The sequence below is a fragment of the Metopolophium dirhodum genome, chromosome 5 (assembly GCF_019925205.1).
Source record: "Metopolophium dirhodum isolate CAU chromosome 5, ASM1992520v1, whole genome shotgun sequence".
Lineage (NCBI taxonomy): Eukaryota > Metazoa > Arthropoda > Insecta > Hemiptera > Aphididae > Metopolophium > Metopolophium dirhodum.
This window is the reverse complement of record NC_083564.1, coordinates 26,305,023-26,323,881: the sequence shown is the minus strand read 5'-3', so window position 1 is coordinate 26,323,881 and position 18,859 is coordinate 26,305,023. Positions and strand designations below refer to the sequence as shown.

At 31.0% G+C, this 18,859-nt stretch overlaps 1 protein-coding gene across 1 annotated transcript in view; it reads right to left on the bottom strand.

Annotated features, from left to right (window-relative positions):
- Positions 1-11,730, bottom strand: part of LOC132945141 (uncharacterized) — a 37,695-nt gene extending 25,965 nt beyond the window's left edge. Inside the window, exon 1 of the mRNA XM_061014799.1 lies at positions 11,425-11,730. The gene's annotated coding sequence lies outside the window, so the exon portion shown is untranslated. The remainder of the gene's footprint in view (positions 1-11,424) is intronic.
- Between the last annotated feature and the right edge of the window lie 7,129 nt (positions 11,731-18,859).

Sequence of the window (18,859 nt, the reverse complement as noted above, 5' to 3'; positions counted from 1 at the left end):
TTGACACGATCGCAATAATTATTAGATCGACTCAACTCCTGCATTATAATATGAACCATTTATCACACTGAAATTTATATTTATTAAATATATTTATTTTATATAGAGTGGTTGGAGTATGTGTGTGTTTTTGTCAAAACGTCTTTATCGAATCATGAAACGTTTTCACATTATAGCAATATTTTACACAAAAACACATAAAAATACACGGGTGATTAACGATAACGATGGTTTAAACTTTTGTTGATATAGGTATTTCAAAACAGCATACTTTACGGACAGAATCTAATGAGAATATAATATGTTTTATGTAGTCAATCTAACGAAACGCGTTGAAATTAGTTTTTCTAATTACAATTTTTGCTTTTTCCCATTACGATTGCTTCCGAGGTTCATTTGGTTTCATCTGTACAACACCGTTCCACAATATTAATGGACCCACCACGTGTAACGGCCAAAACAAATAACAGACAATTAAAATAAAAATATGCACGTATTCACCGTTCAAGCAGAGACTATCCTATAAAATATAAATCCCGTTTAACATACGAATGAGCGTGTGTATATATGATCATGGTGTTTATGCACTAATAAACCTATATAAACACGCACTTAAAAATTAAAATATTCTACATTCAGATTTCATTTCAATATTGGATATATAATTCCTCTTAAGTTTTTATGGCAACAAATCTCGTGATTCCGGAGAGAACGTGCTTATTAATACAAAACATTCCACACAAATTCGTTTTACGTATCCTTTGATTTGATCACAGCTTTATTTTCAAACAAATATAGCGTATTATTAAAATATTCAACAGATTTTTGTTGTATAACTATGATAGTGATTGAAAAAAGTTAAAACGAACGTTATGTTCTGTTGTAAAATTCGATTATAGTAATCTAATAGTGTGTTGTGTATTTGCTTACATATTACACTTTCGAGAAACATAATATAAATGGAATATGTAGGTACTTTTGGTTATTTTTTATTTTTACTTTTAAAAAAATACGAACGCGTGATTTATAAAACATGTTTTTTAGAAGTTATTAGAACATATTATAAAGCTGTGTTGAGCAATAATATTTTATTTTTAATGTTGCGTATTGTTATAGACAGTTTATATTTTTATTAACTACAATATGATTTATAATAATATAAATCATAAATGTATGTGGGCAATTATATCATAATAATAATTTGTAGTATTTCGTTTACGAAATACATTGCATTGTTTTTTGTCAGATTTCTTTTAGATCAATATTTGCGAAAAACATAACTATAGTCGCCATAACCCAACATTATTTATACAAGAATTTATTGTTAACGTACAACATATGAGTGGATGTTACATAAGTCAATTTTATTTTAAATTAGTGTTTTAGTATATTTTTCGTAATTCTTTCAAATAGCATAGCTTGAATAAAAATTTCAATATATATAGTGGACTGCAGCTTTACATTTATCTTTTGAATTGATGTTTGCGACATTTTAATTTTCCAGTCTACTCAATGTTTCCACTTTTTTGACATGACTATAAATATTAAAATCTAAAACGCGTCAAACACCCGCGTTATCGTAACAAACGTTTATTATATAGACAAATAAAAATTAGATATCATTACAATTTACAAACATCAAACACTGTACGCATTATATACATTGAACACTTTTAAGTTCATCAATACAACAATATGATCGTATTGAAGCCAGAGAGATTGACATTTAAAAATAATGCAGGTCTAGGTCGTACATATAATCTTACCCACGTTGAAAGTTATCAAGACGCCGAGGGCGTGAACAAAAAAAATTGTCCAAGATCGCAGTCACACGGCCCTACTCCCCTAAAACTCCGCTACCGATACGTATATATTATTATAACATATAATATGTTATGACGATGATAATAATATTATTGCAATAATTCCCGTTATATATAGGGCGTGCCCGCGTGTGATATAATGTATAACATAATGTATTTGGCAGCATGCGTGAACTATATAATATTATAGTGATCACCGCGCATTATGCACGATTATGTACGTAGATTTAAATTTTTTACCAAACAATTTGAATAATAATAAAAATAATAATAAAAAAACTTTTGACAAATCCACCACGCGACTGACCGGTTTGCAGCTATGGGTTTAACGATTTTTGCACACGTTCGTTCTCGAACTGCGAACAGATTTAAATACCTACTTATACCTTCGTATTAAAAAAGTAAAACAGTTAAAACCGTTACGCACTGCACGTCGCCGTCGCACACACACGCGCGCGTGGTTACATATTATTAATATATTATTTTATTTTACTCGAATCGAGAAAACAAGCTCAAGATCGTGCCGTGGGGCTTGTAACCATTGCGGAACGTAACTGCAGTGCATATACTATATAGTATGCACGAGCATAAACCGAAATAATTAACAAAACCAGAAACCATTTAAAACCGAAATACCGTTGATGATACTTGAATCATAATCACGACTACGTCTTTATTCCCACTTTTACACTCGGGTGGTAGAAACAAATTGTTTTTTTTTTTCTAATAAAATAAATTGATGACCTCAAGTGGCATCTCCAACATTATATTATTTTTATTGCAAAGACAACTTTGAAAGTCTCGTCGAAATATGCCGATAGCGGATAGAGTATTTTTAATAGATTATGATTTATGATATTTAGAAATTACTATACTTAGAAGAAAAAATATATTTTTATCCGTGCGTTTATATTATATTAAATAGCTACGGACAATAATGAGATCTGATATTCTAATAGCATACCTTTTTGTTAAAAGCTAAATAAATAAAATAAGCAATCTGAAAAATATTGGTCAACGTGAAGCTCTAGTTAAAAAAAAATTAACAATACCACTACCCAATTTTATACACGTTCATTGTTATGAGGCGGTATCGGTATCTTATGGCATGCGTTGTTGTCTTCGTCTTACGAGTGCGTTACATGGATAATTTATATTTAACAGTTCTCGTTTAGCTTCGATATTTTTAGTATTCGAGATTCGAATGAACTTATATCTATTATATTAAACTTAAAGGTTACAACATTTTACGGTTTTTTTTTCGATATTTTATGAGGCAAATTATAAGTGTGTAAATTACAATTTGCCTCATAAAATATCGAAAAAAAACCTGAAATAAACCACAGAAAGTATTGTTAAGTACCTTTATATATTATGTTTAATAATAGGTAAATTTCCTCCATTATTACGTGATATAGGTGTACAAGTATACAACTGTACGAAATCGATATTCTTCTCGATACTACTACCATGCTCATGCAGTGTATCTAATAATATTATGCAGAATAGGTCGGGCACGATGTATGATATATTATATTATATTATATTCACCGCGCACACGTACGTGACATCGAAACGAAAAAGATATGAACGATCAGTCATACCTGTTGCATTGTTTCGGGCGTTCTTCTGGGAAACAGGTTGCCGATGTCTCCCACTTGGCGCTACCCGATTATGGTCACTCGGACGATTTCCAGTTATTAGATGTACGCACCGCGAGGAGCAGTTTTCGTCTGGCCAGTCACAAACGGATGCGACAACGACATTATAATATCATGGAGTAGGTATTGAAGAAGTATACGATATTGTTGTAATTTTCTAGACAACAGTATTGTTGGACTGAGCTGATTAATGTACAACAGTGGTCGGACGATATTCGATTTGGCCGATTATGTTTTGCTGAACGATAATTTTTTACGAAAGATTTGTCCATCTCCATTACCCGGTATGTACCGTGTGCACACGCAGAAAAACACCTGTAGGATAGTTTAAGACTTTTTATCACGTTTAGTTTGTGTGACGCGTATGGGTATGGCTCGGTATAGGCTCTTTGTATACGTATTTCCGTGTCGTGTGTATATTATTATGCCTCTCGCGATGGTTATCGTTTCGTCGTGTTTCACTCTTTATCATTCGAGTTTCTTTTGACAAAATACAATATTGTGAAGAGTAGTTTCGCGCACTCACGATTATATTATAATATAGTAAGGTACAAGTGCGTGTTTATACTGTTTATAGCCCTGCTACTACCTATCATTCTCGTGTCTGAATCATGTAACTTTTCCTGGTTCCTAATTTGAAGGGCGGCGTGGTGTTTTATTTATCGTCGTTAAACATATATATATATATATCACTATACCATGTATTTTTTCGTGATTACGTAAAAAACTTTAATTTGAAATGAAGTTGGTTATCAACAAAAAAAAGTAGTCAACTGTTGCAATTGAATCATTGCAATTTGCAGATTATAATATTTGTCATTATATCATATTGTATGGCTATGGTCGAGCATATCGCATATGACATAACGCAATCATCGTTATTACTGATTAATAATAATATTGTTATTAAGCATTTAAAAGATTATTTAACGTTTATTTGGATAAGTCAATGTATCAATGTATGTATCGTGATAATAATATCTTACCGAGAAATAAAGTTTCTGAGAAATGCGTGTGTTTCTAATAATGTTTTATTATCTCAATAAAAACTATTCCGTCGTGCATAATATTGTAGCGGCGTGTGGACTGTGGAGACGAAGAATTGAAGATTATAAGTAAAAAAGTCTACACTGCAGTGAAAAATAACTAGAAAAATATGAATAATTAAGTACCACCATACGCATACGGTTACAATAAAATATATATTATGCAATGTACGTTATAAACTAATAATCATATGATAGTAATCATATTGTAATGTTCGATATTTATTTGAAATCAGTAATTCGCTTGATAAGTCGATTAATTATATTTAAAGGCTTACTATTATATAATATTATGTACGTAGTATTTTTGCATATTATATTTTACGGTATTTTAAAATGTGTAATTCCACTCAAAAAAACACAATAAAACTTCAGTTTTTAGAGATAGTCACATAACTCATAAGTCATATTAACTGAGGAGTGACAACAATAAAAAATGTCTTATTATAGTAGCAGTGTAGTACACACAATACACAACACATTTTGTTCAGAATATTTCTATTGCGTGTTTAATTATTAATAATTAGGTATGAACTACCATGAAGAAAACGTTCGATCGTTACCACAATAATTATAATGCATGATGGTGGTGTACCATGGTTTCAACCAATGATTCCATATATATGTATATTGGTATACCAAAATATAATCGGAAAATGTATTATTCTTATGAAATATACTTTTATTACGATTTCAAATGTTTTAATAAATTGCATTTCCATGAGTCCTGCTATTGATTAATAATAATACAAGACAGCTCGTGATAAAAATTCGCTCAAAACTAATCAAGTTAAAAATTTTCATTATGATACGTTCATAGGCACGACAGTTTCGACCTAGATTAATAACAATAACAAAGTTGCTGAAATTATTGTTTCAGACAAATGTGAGAAAATCAGCATGTGCGTATAGTGTAGTCGATTTATTAATTTGAAAGTGCACTCAAGTGCAATAACAATTAATGGAATCATATTGGATGCCGTTTTATTAGTTAACATATTATCCGACTGACACAGCTTGATTCATATTATATGTTTCATTTCAACTATTATTGTACATAGACTGATTGCAAAAAAATACTTGATACCAATAAAATTGCCATTTACTAAAATATTATACTAAGTATCTATTAAAATCAAAAAGTGTGTGTTGCTTGTGTACTGTAGAATAAAGCAATATTAATTAAAATCACATCACCATCGTATTTATTCCGAGCACGATCGCGTCACGACAATGGTTGAGATGTCATTTTAATTTTAAAACTGAACTCTTTTCCCGTAGCCCTAAGGTATGTATAACCATTTGGGTGAATAAAAAACTCCGATAAAATGAAATTCCAGACAGTGTCACGGAATGTCACTCTATAGTAAAAATTAGACCACTCACGCGTAAAACACAATAAAATGGTGACATTTTCGGAGACTTGAATAATATGCACACATCAAAATATTTTTACTGGCGTCTGCTTTTCATGCAAGATGCACGTTATATTCTTGTATGTCTGCACAGGGAGAGAACAAAATATATTCCAAATGGTGTTTACCGACGTTATTTTTTTTCTTATATAACATCCATTTTATCGGTATATAGTTATATAGTGTTGTGCGGTATATTCTTTAAGCATAACTAGTAGGTATAAGCTGTCGTTGTCGGGGCAACGAGATTAAAATCATTTCCAACGTGTCCCGGCCACGCATCGGTACAAATATATGTATAGGTACCTACACTCAGATAATCTATTGGTATAACAATAATATATATTATTATATTATAGTATACCTGTTCTTCGGGTGTTGGGGTCGTTGGCGAGGAATGCAACGAGGACAGGTTCTCCGCGTGTTTGACTTGAGTAGGTACAGGACGATTCTCTTGTCGTGAGCCTGCAGGCAATATCTCAAGGAATATCGGAAATTTTACAATTTTTTTTTTAAATGGTTTTAAATACACACAATGTTACATTAATTTTCCGTAACCGTCGGTTTTAGTTCTTCAAATTTAAGAATGACACGCATTTACTGAGATATTGTCTGATTTACGATAAGAGAATCCCCCTGTATATTATGTAGGTATATATATCGTGTATTATGAATAATTATTATGAGCAGGGATCTCGGTGGTGTCAGGTTTCACATTTTTCTTATTAAAAATCACAATAGGTATGGACTACGGTGGCTAATGCATGGCTGTCATATCCATAGGCTTATCGAGATTTGAGATTAATAAAAAATTTTCTATTGGGTAGATGAGCGGTATGGCGCAGTGCATGTTTCTCTACGCGTGTATAGGTATGCAACATATTTTGTAATGATAACGCTTTTTGCAGGACTGCACTGTGCTGCGTCTACATCAAATAAAACGCGAATAATTAGTTATTGAGACTTGAGAGCCTATGCTTTATTGTATGTGTCTAATGTAGTATTAAACTCCTTTTATAATTCTTGAAAGTTCCATAAATCCGAATTTAAATAAATTCATTATTGAAGAAAAAATGGGGGTAAGCTTATAAATTATAAAATATGCAGTGTAATAGTTATAAAATTTTCGAAATTCAATAATTATAAATAAGCCTCTCACGATGTGTTTATTTTGTATACAGAAGACAGAACTAATAACAATTTCCTGAATTTGCAAATATATCTAAATCTCAAATATTATGGCATACTGTATAATATGGTCTTATTACGTATGATATAAATATATAATATTAGATATTATAATATTATAGTACCTATCAGTGGCGTATCCAGGGTCTTATGGAGTTGTACTTCCTCCTCCCTGAAAAAAAATTCTGGATACTCCACTGGTATACAATTCATTTGAATATTTTAGAAATATTTATATTAGCATCACCAAGTGTCCCTATATAATATTGTACTATTATTTATTTCACTGCATGCGTTATAATATTTTTGTCTCTCCTGAAAATGTTACTTTTTTGAGATGCGACGAATTAGTCGCCCATCGACGAATATTAGATTTTCATTAATTTCATGCATGTATTAATTAACTCATAATTTATATAGCATAAGTACAAATGCGATGGGAACCGGAAAGTGTTTTAGCAGGTAGTATAATGGTATAAATATATGAATCACCGCATAGTACCTTTAATACACGTCTCACAGGACGTATTATTATCATTATTTCCGATAAAACGTATACATTATACACTGCAGTATTATAGACTTCACGAAGGTTACAGTGCATTTGTTGTTCGTTTGCGCGTAGCCCCATGGCGACAATATCATGGCGGTTTGTGAGTCACGCCGCAACTCTGGCGACGGAAGACGTCTGCGTCAGTTAATAGAATATTATTGTTTTTAACAGTATTTTCATAATTTTTTACGACATAGTATTATTATATTAGGAATAGATAAATATACAAAGACGACAACATCATCAACAACAGTAATAATATTGTAATAAATAATAGTCTCCCTCAAACTTGCGAAAGTCTCATCCTTGAATATTTCGTTGAGTATAATAATACGTATATCTAATTTTATATCCATGTACACTAAATAATAATGCCTAATGTGTATTCAATATCACTCCTTTAATGTACTGTTTACGCCGAAACACTGCAAGGTGACTTTTAAAACATGGAGTGTAATCTTTTTAAGTGCAATCCCTCACGACTCAATTGGTATGTATTATTAGGTATCGATAAAAAAAAAAAACATTAAACGAGTTGAGCTTAAATAAATAAAACGTATACTTATATACTACCCAAACAAGAGTTTTAATACACATAATGTTATGCCTATATTGTTACTTATATAATGAAAATGCCAGTTCCAACTTCCATTGGTCTTACAGTAATAATAAAGTAAATAATAGTAAAATAATAAAATCATTGATGTTTAGTACGTCTTGAATTGCCACGAATGAAGTTTCATTTCACAATTTGCTGATGTGTGACGTATGTCAATTAACGTATATTTATATATTTAATTAATATATTCGACCAAATTGTATACATTGTATTATTATTTCATCAAGTTTAAAAATGCTCGTAATTATAATTATTATTAATACTGACTATTGAAACGATTTACTTTCATAATTATTTTTTTGTTATACATTTAAGTTAGGTACTCTATAGATTGAAGCGTTGCCGTAAAAAGCAACTGTGGGTTTTTATGATATTAATTTCTCTATACTTAAGTAATATTTAATTGTCTGGCAACAGTTTGTTATAAACGTAATAAATAGCCAATTGCCAGAAGAAAAAAATAATTTTAATTAAAAAATAAAAATATTTTTAATCGAGTCATAGAAAGAAATAATTAAAATATGTTTCAACACAGTGAGCTTATAAAAGCACATTGTTTTATTCATATTCATATATATGTTATGTATAATTATATTGTTATTAATATTAAGCACATTTTAATTAGACCACAAAAAATAATAATATTAATTCGATACCTCGATTGCGAATAGAGAAAAATGTTTCTATTAAATTAATTGTTATCAATTTATGATAGAATACGTGATAAATATCGAAAAATAGGCAATAGCTATACTTTGCTTGTTTCCTAATAATGAATGGGCAATCGAATGACTATTAGGAAACCGGTTTTTATTTATTATAATTTATAATATTTTACCTTACAGTAAGTTTATAGACGATGAATCCATAGATATTTCAAAGAAAAAGAAAAAGTTAAAACTGAATTTATTTATTTTATTTTAAATTAATTCATGAATATTTATTTACAAAATAATTTTTTAGGTATACTATAACAAGTAAGCTCATAGATGCACGAACCTTCATATATTTTGTCTACTATGCAGAAATATTTCGACGCAACTATTATAGGAAATTTAATTAGTTTTTATTAAAATTTATTTTCGTTATTTATTACATTAAAATAAATCAAATAAAACTAAATAATCAAATATTCTATGGTAGAAAAATATTTGTATGTAAGAAATTAAATTATAACAATAACGATATTTAGAAAAACATATAGGTAGGACATTGTTATAAGAATTTAGTCCGATGAGTATATTTTGATTTAATTAAATTAAATTTTAAAAATTGTAACTATATATAGTATATTATTAACAATCTATAGAATATATCAATAATAGTTTTAATTAAACAACTACCCTCATATTTTCAAATGGTAAACTTAAATAAATGATTTTAAATTTAAGGTCGCTAGTAAAATTAAATACAATAAATTGTATTATCTAATAAAAATGTAAAAGAATCAATGTATTCTCTGTATGAGAATTGGAGCATTTTCTTATAGTTCTAGTAAGTCAGTAGTCACTTTATTATCAGTAGATACTTAAAAATTAGTTCACTTAATTGAGAAAACTTAAATTATCAAATTAATTCAAACTAATTAAAAATAACTTACATCTATCATTAATTAACTTTAAATTACTTAAGGGACTAAATTATAAATGAGGGTTATAATCGACTTTTCACGGCTAATCCTATCTAATTTATGCCTACCTACCTATTATTAATGGGAATTGGGCATTGAGTATGTTTAATATTTATTTAATGCAGAACCATTGAGGTTGTAAATTGTAATCATTAAGAAATTGGTATTTAAGGAATTTTACTAATTAGACACCGAAATGTAGCAAATTTAATTATTGAGTATTGTAAAAATATTTTGTTATTTAAATACAAATAAAAATGCCAATGAATTAGGTACACATAAATTATAATATAGTCCAAAAACTAACTACATTATAATATATTGCTATACATAGCATTAATAATCCGTTTTTATACAATATGTTTAAAAATAAAAAGCATAATTTATTGTGAACACTAAATACTAATAGACCATGTTACCATAACCAAGTATTTTTTTCCAATCGATGTTAAGATGAATTAGTTAAAACTTTTAAGTAGATGATTCATTTATAAATATTTAAACTTTGAGTAAACAATAAATATCAGTAGGTAGTAGGTTAGTATAGAACTATTATCTATTTACGTGTAAAGTCTACTTTGTAGTTTGTAGATAATGTATATAATATAGCTTGATAAATTTATTGGTGTTAATTATTATTTTATTATTATTTATTACTATTAATGTATACCTCGTGTATACGTTATTACTTATTAACCTATTTTTGCTAAAAGATTATAGTAACGATAAAAAAATATGTTAGAGGGTGATTATACAGGAAGAATATTACGAGTAAATTAGTGATGTTTTATTTACAGTTTTTTTCTAATAAAAACCTTAAGTTAATATTTGTTCCTTATTTATTGATAACTTTAACTTTTATGGCTTATTTTATAGATTTCTTTAATCGATACACTAATAAAAATATCTAAACAGTATTTGTTTAAATATGAAGTGCGTTTATAAAATAAAACGTTTACTTAAATGTTGGTAGGTACAGTGCAATAAAAAGAGTCGGAGAAATAAAAAATAATATAGGTACATACCATTCTATACTTCTTGTTTGAAGCAAATCATAAACTTTAGATTTTTTCTTAACATAAAATAACTCAGTATATTATATTTACAACCTAATCATTATATTGATAATCAACGTATAATACTTAAAAATTATTATTATTTTTTTTTTTTTTTTTGAAAATCTACCAAGTATTAGTATAGTACATATTTTGACGTATTTGTATGCTTACGTTTACCTAGGCACCTACAATAATTATTATTTAAAAATATGTCTATAAGTGGTTTTCTGATGCAGGTACCTTGTGATTTGTGTTTAAAGTAAGTATACTAAAATGTTTTCATGGTTATAAAGAAACGAAATTTATATGGTATTGATTTGTTAGCACCAGCTATATAACACACCTGAGCATTAATGCATTAACCATTATGCATACCTAATGATATGTACATATTATAAATATTTCTTTAAAATCGTTCGTAATCTTCTTACCTGATCGGTGAATCAAACGCGTGCGATATGGAGCTTGCCAAGCAGTCTCGGCGGCTATTTCATTAAATATTTGAAAAAAAAAATCACGCACACTCGCGCCAAATCCGACAGCCAAACAGAGCTGATTATTAGACGGGTTATAAACGCCGTGCGGATCGAAAATAAAAACCAAAATTCACGAATCGTCGTACGCGAAAATCACATGCATAGAGAACCGCCGTGTGGGTATCGGACGCGCGCGTGCCGGTCACGAATTCAAACTGCCCGCCGAGTGCAGCGAGCGAAGACGTGACGGTGAGTCAGGCACGCGTACGCCACCGTTGCTCTCCGCTACTAGAAGACAAACAGCGCCATCTGCAGGCCAAAAGCCCCCGTCGCCGGACGGCGAACAACAACAACAACAACAACAACAACAACAACAACGAGGCGTGTGGACGTCGTAGACGTGCAGTGGTAGCATCCAGAACAACGTGTTATTATTTCGTCCGCCGGTGCATTCGGTGAAAGTAAATTAAACGTTCGAGTAAAACAACAACAATGATAATAATAATAAAAAAAGACTCCTACAGGTAGGTATTATGATCTGAACCGCTGGTAACCGGGTTACCGGTGGCCGTTGACATTTTCCATTCGAACGCGGCAGGACGGGCCCGTTCGTTCGTTTCCGGTCGTTGTTATAATACAATTAATATAATATAATAATCGCACACACTTATAATATAGGTATGGTTGAAGATTGGTCTTTATGGTCGACGAGTGACGACATAGCTACAGCTAAATCAATTATTATATTATATCGCGCGCGGTCAGTAGCTATTCTGCGCACTCTGCACTGTGCCGGAAAAAAAGCTTCTATTGAAACGAAAAACGATGCCGTCTCAAATATTTACTTCCTTGATTTCACGAGGTCGACTGTACGCAGTGGTGCGCGCGTATTTACGTACCTATAACACATTAATGCCTATATCGGGCGGCTTACGAACAAAATATAATATCTTAAAGGTTACGGGTACACTATAGTCGTATTCTCGTCGATGTGAAAAAATCATATATAATATATATGAATATAAACGAAACGACGATTATTATCTCTTCGTCGTGAAAGTCATGTCGAGCGTATGTGTGTGTGTGTGTGTGCGTGTGTGTGTGTGTGTGTGTGTGTGTGCGTGCGTGTGTGTGGCAGCGAGCGCGCGCGCGTGTGTGTTTTATCGTTATTATTCCGCACAGAAATTAATGCGTGCGAAAAAAAATCGCATTAGTCGTCGTCTTGCTGAGATAATAATATTATCTTCACCTGTGGCGCACTTGAGATTTCAACGGCGGCCTGTTCCACACCACATCGTAATGATATAGTTATAACAACGACAACACGAGCCATAATGGAGTCGTTTTTGAGTATTCTTAATACGGGTGACTACTTAATATTTTGTTTATATATTTAGTATAATATTGTATTTGTGAAGTTTTTAATACTCGCTGGTTGCTTGTTATTCATATTACTTAAGTGTTTGGTTTTCAATGATTTAGTTCGTCTATGGTAGATGAGTAGAAAGTAGAAATTTTATTCAACAATCGACTCTTAGTTTTTAAATAATATTAATTTTACTATCAAAATTATTTCAAAAATTTCATAATTTCAAATGTTTACTGTTTGGCAAGATATAAAATAATCAACATACGATCTACTTGCGAATCTGTCGATGTTATTTGGTCAAAATGTGAACAAAAATATCATAATAATATAATGTGCAGAAAGTCTATTTACCTAACACAATTTGATTTATTATCGGTAGTCTGTTCATCGCTCATAAGACATGACATAATTTTTTGTTGACGAAATACATATTTTTAAATCATGTTTTTTCACTTATGACATATCAGTATACATAATTTAATACCTATATTATATCTCAGTGGCGGATCCAGGGCTTAATTTTGGGAGAGGAATGGGGGGGGGGAGGGGCAAAAGTATAAAAAGTTTCAAAATTGGCTACAAAATTGGCTGAATACAGTGTAAAACAAAGGAAAACTACGGCGATTGGGGGGAGGGGAAATGCCCCATTTGCCATCCCCCTGGATCCGCCACTGTTATACCCACCTACATTATACCATGCGTGTCCACGAAAACTATAGGTACACTCTATAACTCAGTTACCTATATGACTCAGTACCCTATGCATATTTTAGAATTCTGTCTGCAGAAAATTGATGATCCAATAATATAGTTTCATGTCCCGCAAATAGAATTCAAAAATATGTATAGGTTACTGAGTTATATGGGTACCTCTAATTGAATTATACAGTGTACCGGGTACGTGACTATGACTATAGACTTTATTTTAATATTATATCTACTATGTAGTCATAGTCATGTATTTATTTCACACGCAGCACGGTCGCAACGTCGTAACAGTCACGGTATTAGGATTTGAATTTCGGTATTAAAGATGGGACATAATCATATTTTTTGCTACATATTATGACGGCTTATACACATAAACGTGTATGGTGTATAAATGTATAATGTAGATTACAATAATAGTCAATATTAGTATATTACATACTTATAATTCGGTATTCCTATATATAGTATATATAACGGTCAACGGATAATACTATTCTGGAACCTGAAATCAGCCAAACCGTTAATATTTGCGACAAAACACTATATAAGTAAGAAGTAAGGAAACATAGGTACCTATTTTTGTTTTAAGAAGCAAAAAATGCTATTAAATATTATTTCTTGAACAGCACTACAACATATACACACATACACACAGCTATATAAACACAATGCTGTGACAAAGGCTATTGTGTGTGGCAGTAATATAATCTTCATAGATGCCGCGCAATGTTGATATTGTTATAATAATGTATTCTTATCATATGTGTAGGAACACAAAAAAAAACTGAACCCGGATAACGGCGGGGGGACGTGGTTAAAAAAGTTTTTAATTTTTTTTTATCGATGTCGGATTGAGATCATAACGGTGGCTTGACGACGGGATGACAAAAAATAAATAATAATTTACTATTAATGGTGTACCATAATAGTTTAATAATATGTGTTTAATAGGTTAATAGGTACAACGTTAACTGTCATTAAACATCACACGTCTTTACGTCACTATATTGTGCAAGCAGACTGTGTGGCTACATCAGAGTTCGCCGATTCGCCATCAAGTAATTCCTCGCATAGAACGTCTCCTACTCAAGGTATTATCATTGATTATAAATAATAGTATTTATAATAAATGGTATTATGTATAGGTGAATATGCAAATAATAAGATCGCCTTCGTAAAGATTTGCCGGGCGAAAAGTGAGAACCACATGACATAATAATATATACGACGAGTCACGTGTGTCGCACAATCTTGCATACCTAATATATTTTCCGTCTATTTATAATGTGATAAATACGATTCTGTGTTCATATCGGAGTACACCTGTATAATATACAGGGTGAATCACTGTGCTCTGCCGTTTTTCCGTAACATATAGCTAGCCCAGATACCTAGATAACTCTGTGGCCCACTCTGTATTGTGTGTCTACAATCGACTCCGTACGAGTGGTCTGTTGACGTGTCGAGATATTATAATGTGTATAAGGTCGTGGAGGTTAAAGTGAAAGTTTTCCGAGACAAACATTTGCGATAAATTGCAGTTGTGCATTGCGCATAAATATTGGGTATTACTATAAGACGTGTCTAATGTATATTTTTCTATAGACGATGATGCCGCGACCGTGATGCCCCGGTCGTAGTATAATGTAAGTCGTACGATAAGTAAAAAATATGAATTTGATAACATTTGTTGAGACAAGTCTACAACTCCATATAATATTTAGGAGCATATTTGTCAGAAAATATCTTAACACGAGTAAAACCGAAAAACATGGAAATCATTGCATGCGGGAATGTGTTACTACGTATAGCTAAAATATATCTATTACATTTGGGTTATCAACAAAACTACACGGTTAGGTTAGAAATTTTTATTTATTTTTTTACGAATTTTCATAACAAGTTGACAGATACGCACGGAGTCACATAATTTCAGGATCGGCGAGTCGCGAGTAATATTATAGTATATTATTACGGTTAAGTACCTACAGCTACATTCAGAATGAATTACATTATGTAGGTACCAGCTATTATTTTTAAGACTTGAGAGTGTAAACATGAAAATGAGACAAAAACGAAACTCTGTTGAACTGAGCTGACTATAGGAATGCTCACTAATTTAGGGTTAATATTCTACATGTACGAGTAGTAGGTATATACATGATATTATGTGCATGCGCGTTGACACTTGACCCCCGCCGAGGAGGAAAATCGTACGACAAAAGAAAGCCAATTAAATTTAATTAATGATGAATATTTTTCGAGTTGGTACCAACATAATATATTCTTATACAACGCAGACGACATTGCAGAATAACTGTACATTCGTGTTTTTTTTCTTTTGTCTCAACGCAGTATCGGGCAATCATTTATGTGTTTTGAGAAATTGTTTTCACGGAATTCTCGTGATTAAGGAAAAAAAACATCATCTCTTCGTTTTCATTTCCCGTCACGATGGAAAAAAAAATAAAAAGGTTTGACGATCCGTTTTTCTTTTCCTCCGACTACGTAACAACACATAACGGTGACACAACATTGAGATATACCTAGGTAGGTATATATAGTTAATAGCTTCAGTCTCAGGGAACGCTCTGGGGGAAAAATAAATGTTTTTTACTTACTATTTTACATATTATTATTATAGCTATGTATATAATATAGTTTCACCGATGACGCACGATGAGATGGTGGTCTCCAAAATGCGGCAATTTACGAAATAAAAAGACGACGGGCGCCGAGTGGAAGAGAATTTTTTATTTAAAACATGCCAAATGTATAAGCGAGATAAATGGACGTCGTCTAACCGTGAATAATGTACGGGAAAATCGCCCGGGCAAGTAGAAGTAAATATTTGACAAGATTTAACATGAAACGTGTGTATATTGTGTACCGTATAGTGCATATACCATAGATAACAGTATAATATAATATTTGAATGACTATATTATATTTTATGACGTATAGTACGCAGTAAAATACGTGGAACTAAACATACCTAATAATTAGTGATAAATGATAATACATTTTCATAAATTTTAAAAAACGTTAACTTGTACGATATTGTATCAAATTTAATATTGTCATGTAAATTTGTATATAAAACCAACAATTTATTTAAAAACATTTTTAAATTTATAAATATTAATTAATGATTTATAGACTCTGAGTAGAGTCAGAAATTAATTTCAACCTAATCGTTTTGTTTTTAAATTGCCTTGATTTTGTGAACACTTTTTCTCGTTCCTAGTAAAATATCTTTATTATTTATAGATCCCCGAATCTAATTTTGTAGATTCTGAAGACCCCTAGTTAGGTACTCGTTTTTCAGATTCTTTAAGCCTAAAAATATTCTTTGAAAATCACAGAAACCTTTTAGAGAATACTCGGTAAGTATATGGTCTTAGCACCAAATTTGGCTTAATATCGTTTTTAGTACAATATTTTATTACTGTATTCAAAATTAATATCACAACACACCATACGTTATATTATATGCAGCGTTGATCGTATAGTGATCGTAACCAGTGCGTCTAACATCAGATTGTTTTCCTAATTACAATTTTTGTAAAAATACAATACATAATTAATAATGCATTCTTATATAGTACATTTACCATCATAATTACAACAATATTAACAGAAATGTATACATAATAATATGATATATTATCATACAATTATTAATGTTATATCGATTGAATTTTTTTATGCTACATATTATCTAATACCCGCTTAAAAATTATATTTACTGTTCTTTTCCTGGACGCATTCACAACCTTAGGAACCTCATTATTCCAGGGATATAATAATTATTTCAATTTTCAATATAGATTCATTCCCATTATTTTACCCTGCAGCAGAAACTCTCCGTAAGGCAGTATATTATTATATAGGAATAAATCCCTCATTAGTCATTATGTATTATAAACGGCGCACGGCGTATATAATGCGATGAATGTTAATCATTTGTTCTTGGCGTCTTTCAGTCTTTGATGGACACCGTATTATGTGTACATCACGATAATTATTATAAATCGTTGGCGTGCCCTAACGCCTTCGGACGGACTAAACCTCGTTCGGCCCGTTGAAATATAACGATACATTAATACAGGAGGAAAATACGACGACTCGAGGTTGGCACGGTCGTTATGCGAGCGCGGTCCGTTTGCGAAAAAACAGACTCTTACCACTATTATACCAGTTATTACCGAACTCATCGCAAACGAAAGCGACCGTATAGCACTATTTGCGGCACACGGAAATCGCGTTTATGTTATATTACATCTAGGGGGGACGGCAAAGTATTCACCTTGACTGTGACGGAGGGAGCTGATTATTATTATTAATAACATCGCAGTCAAGGTTGACCGTCGACGAGTTTCCACCATTTAAAAGTTAAAGGTTTTAACATTTTAAGTACTTATAGAGCCTATATAGGTATACATATTTTCAATAACTTTTTTTCAACTTGATTGTATAAGTATGGTTACTTTTGAAATTTGTTACATTTCTGTCGGAACAGTTTAACAATAGCTAACTTGAAGTGTTACTATTTATAGTTTTTTCCACAATGTATTATATATTGCTAATACCTACTTATACAGGCTATAGTCGCAATAATACTAATTTACGTATATTGCAACAAGTGTCTTATCGTGGCAATACATTTTTTTCTAAAAAAAATTTAAATTTTTTAAATATGATTTTTATATTAATATCATCGTATTAAACAACAACAATCATTGGGTATACCTACTCATAGTTTTAAGCAATTTTTGGTCCGTGTAGGTAGGTACCTCAATTCTAAGTAAAAAAAATAAATATTCAAATTGTGTATGCATTACTTGAAAATCTAATAGGTATTGCCAATTTATGTAAATATTTCAAAAGTTTTAATATTAGCATTTAGCTTCCATTAAATATTCAAATAGTATATAATCATATGCAAGTTTTAAAGTAGGTATTATCAATAGGTGGGTAGATGAGTATTGAGTATATGTATAGTAGGCGAGTGGGTTATATGTAGGTTTGAAAACAAACATTATTAGTGACTATACATACCTATAGTGTGAGAATTTCTTTGTACAAACTCAAAGATTCAGATATAAGTTACACAGTATAATCATTGTAAATGTACTTAGTTTTCCATGATTCATTTAAAAGAATAAAATTCTCGCAATTTTCCAAAATTTTAAATCATTTGATTTTGAATAATATATTTCAAGAACCCCAATTTGCGGTTATTCAAGGAGTGCCGTCAAAATGTTCCGTTTCTCCGTGTTTCCTTATGAGTTATGAGTGTTATGACTT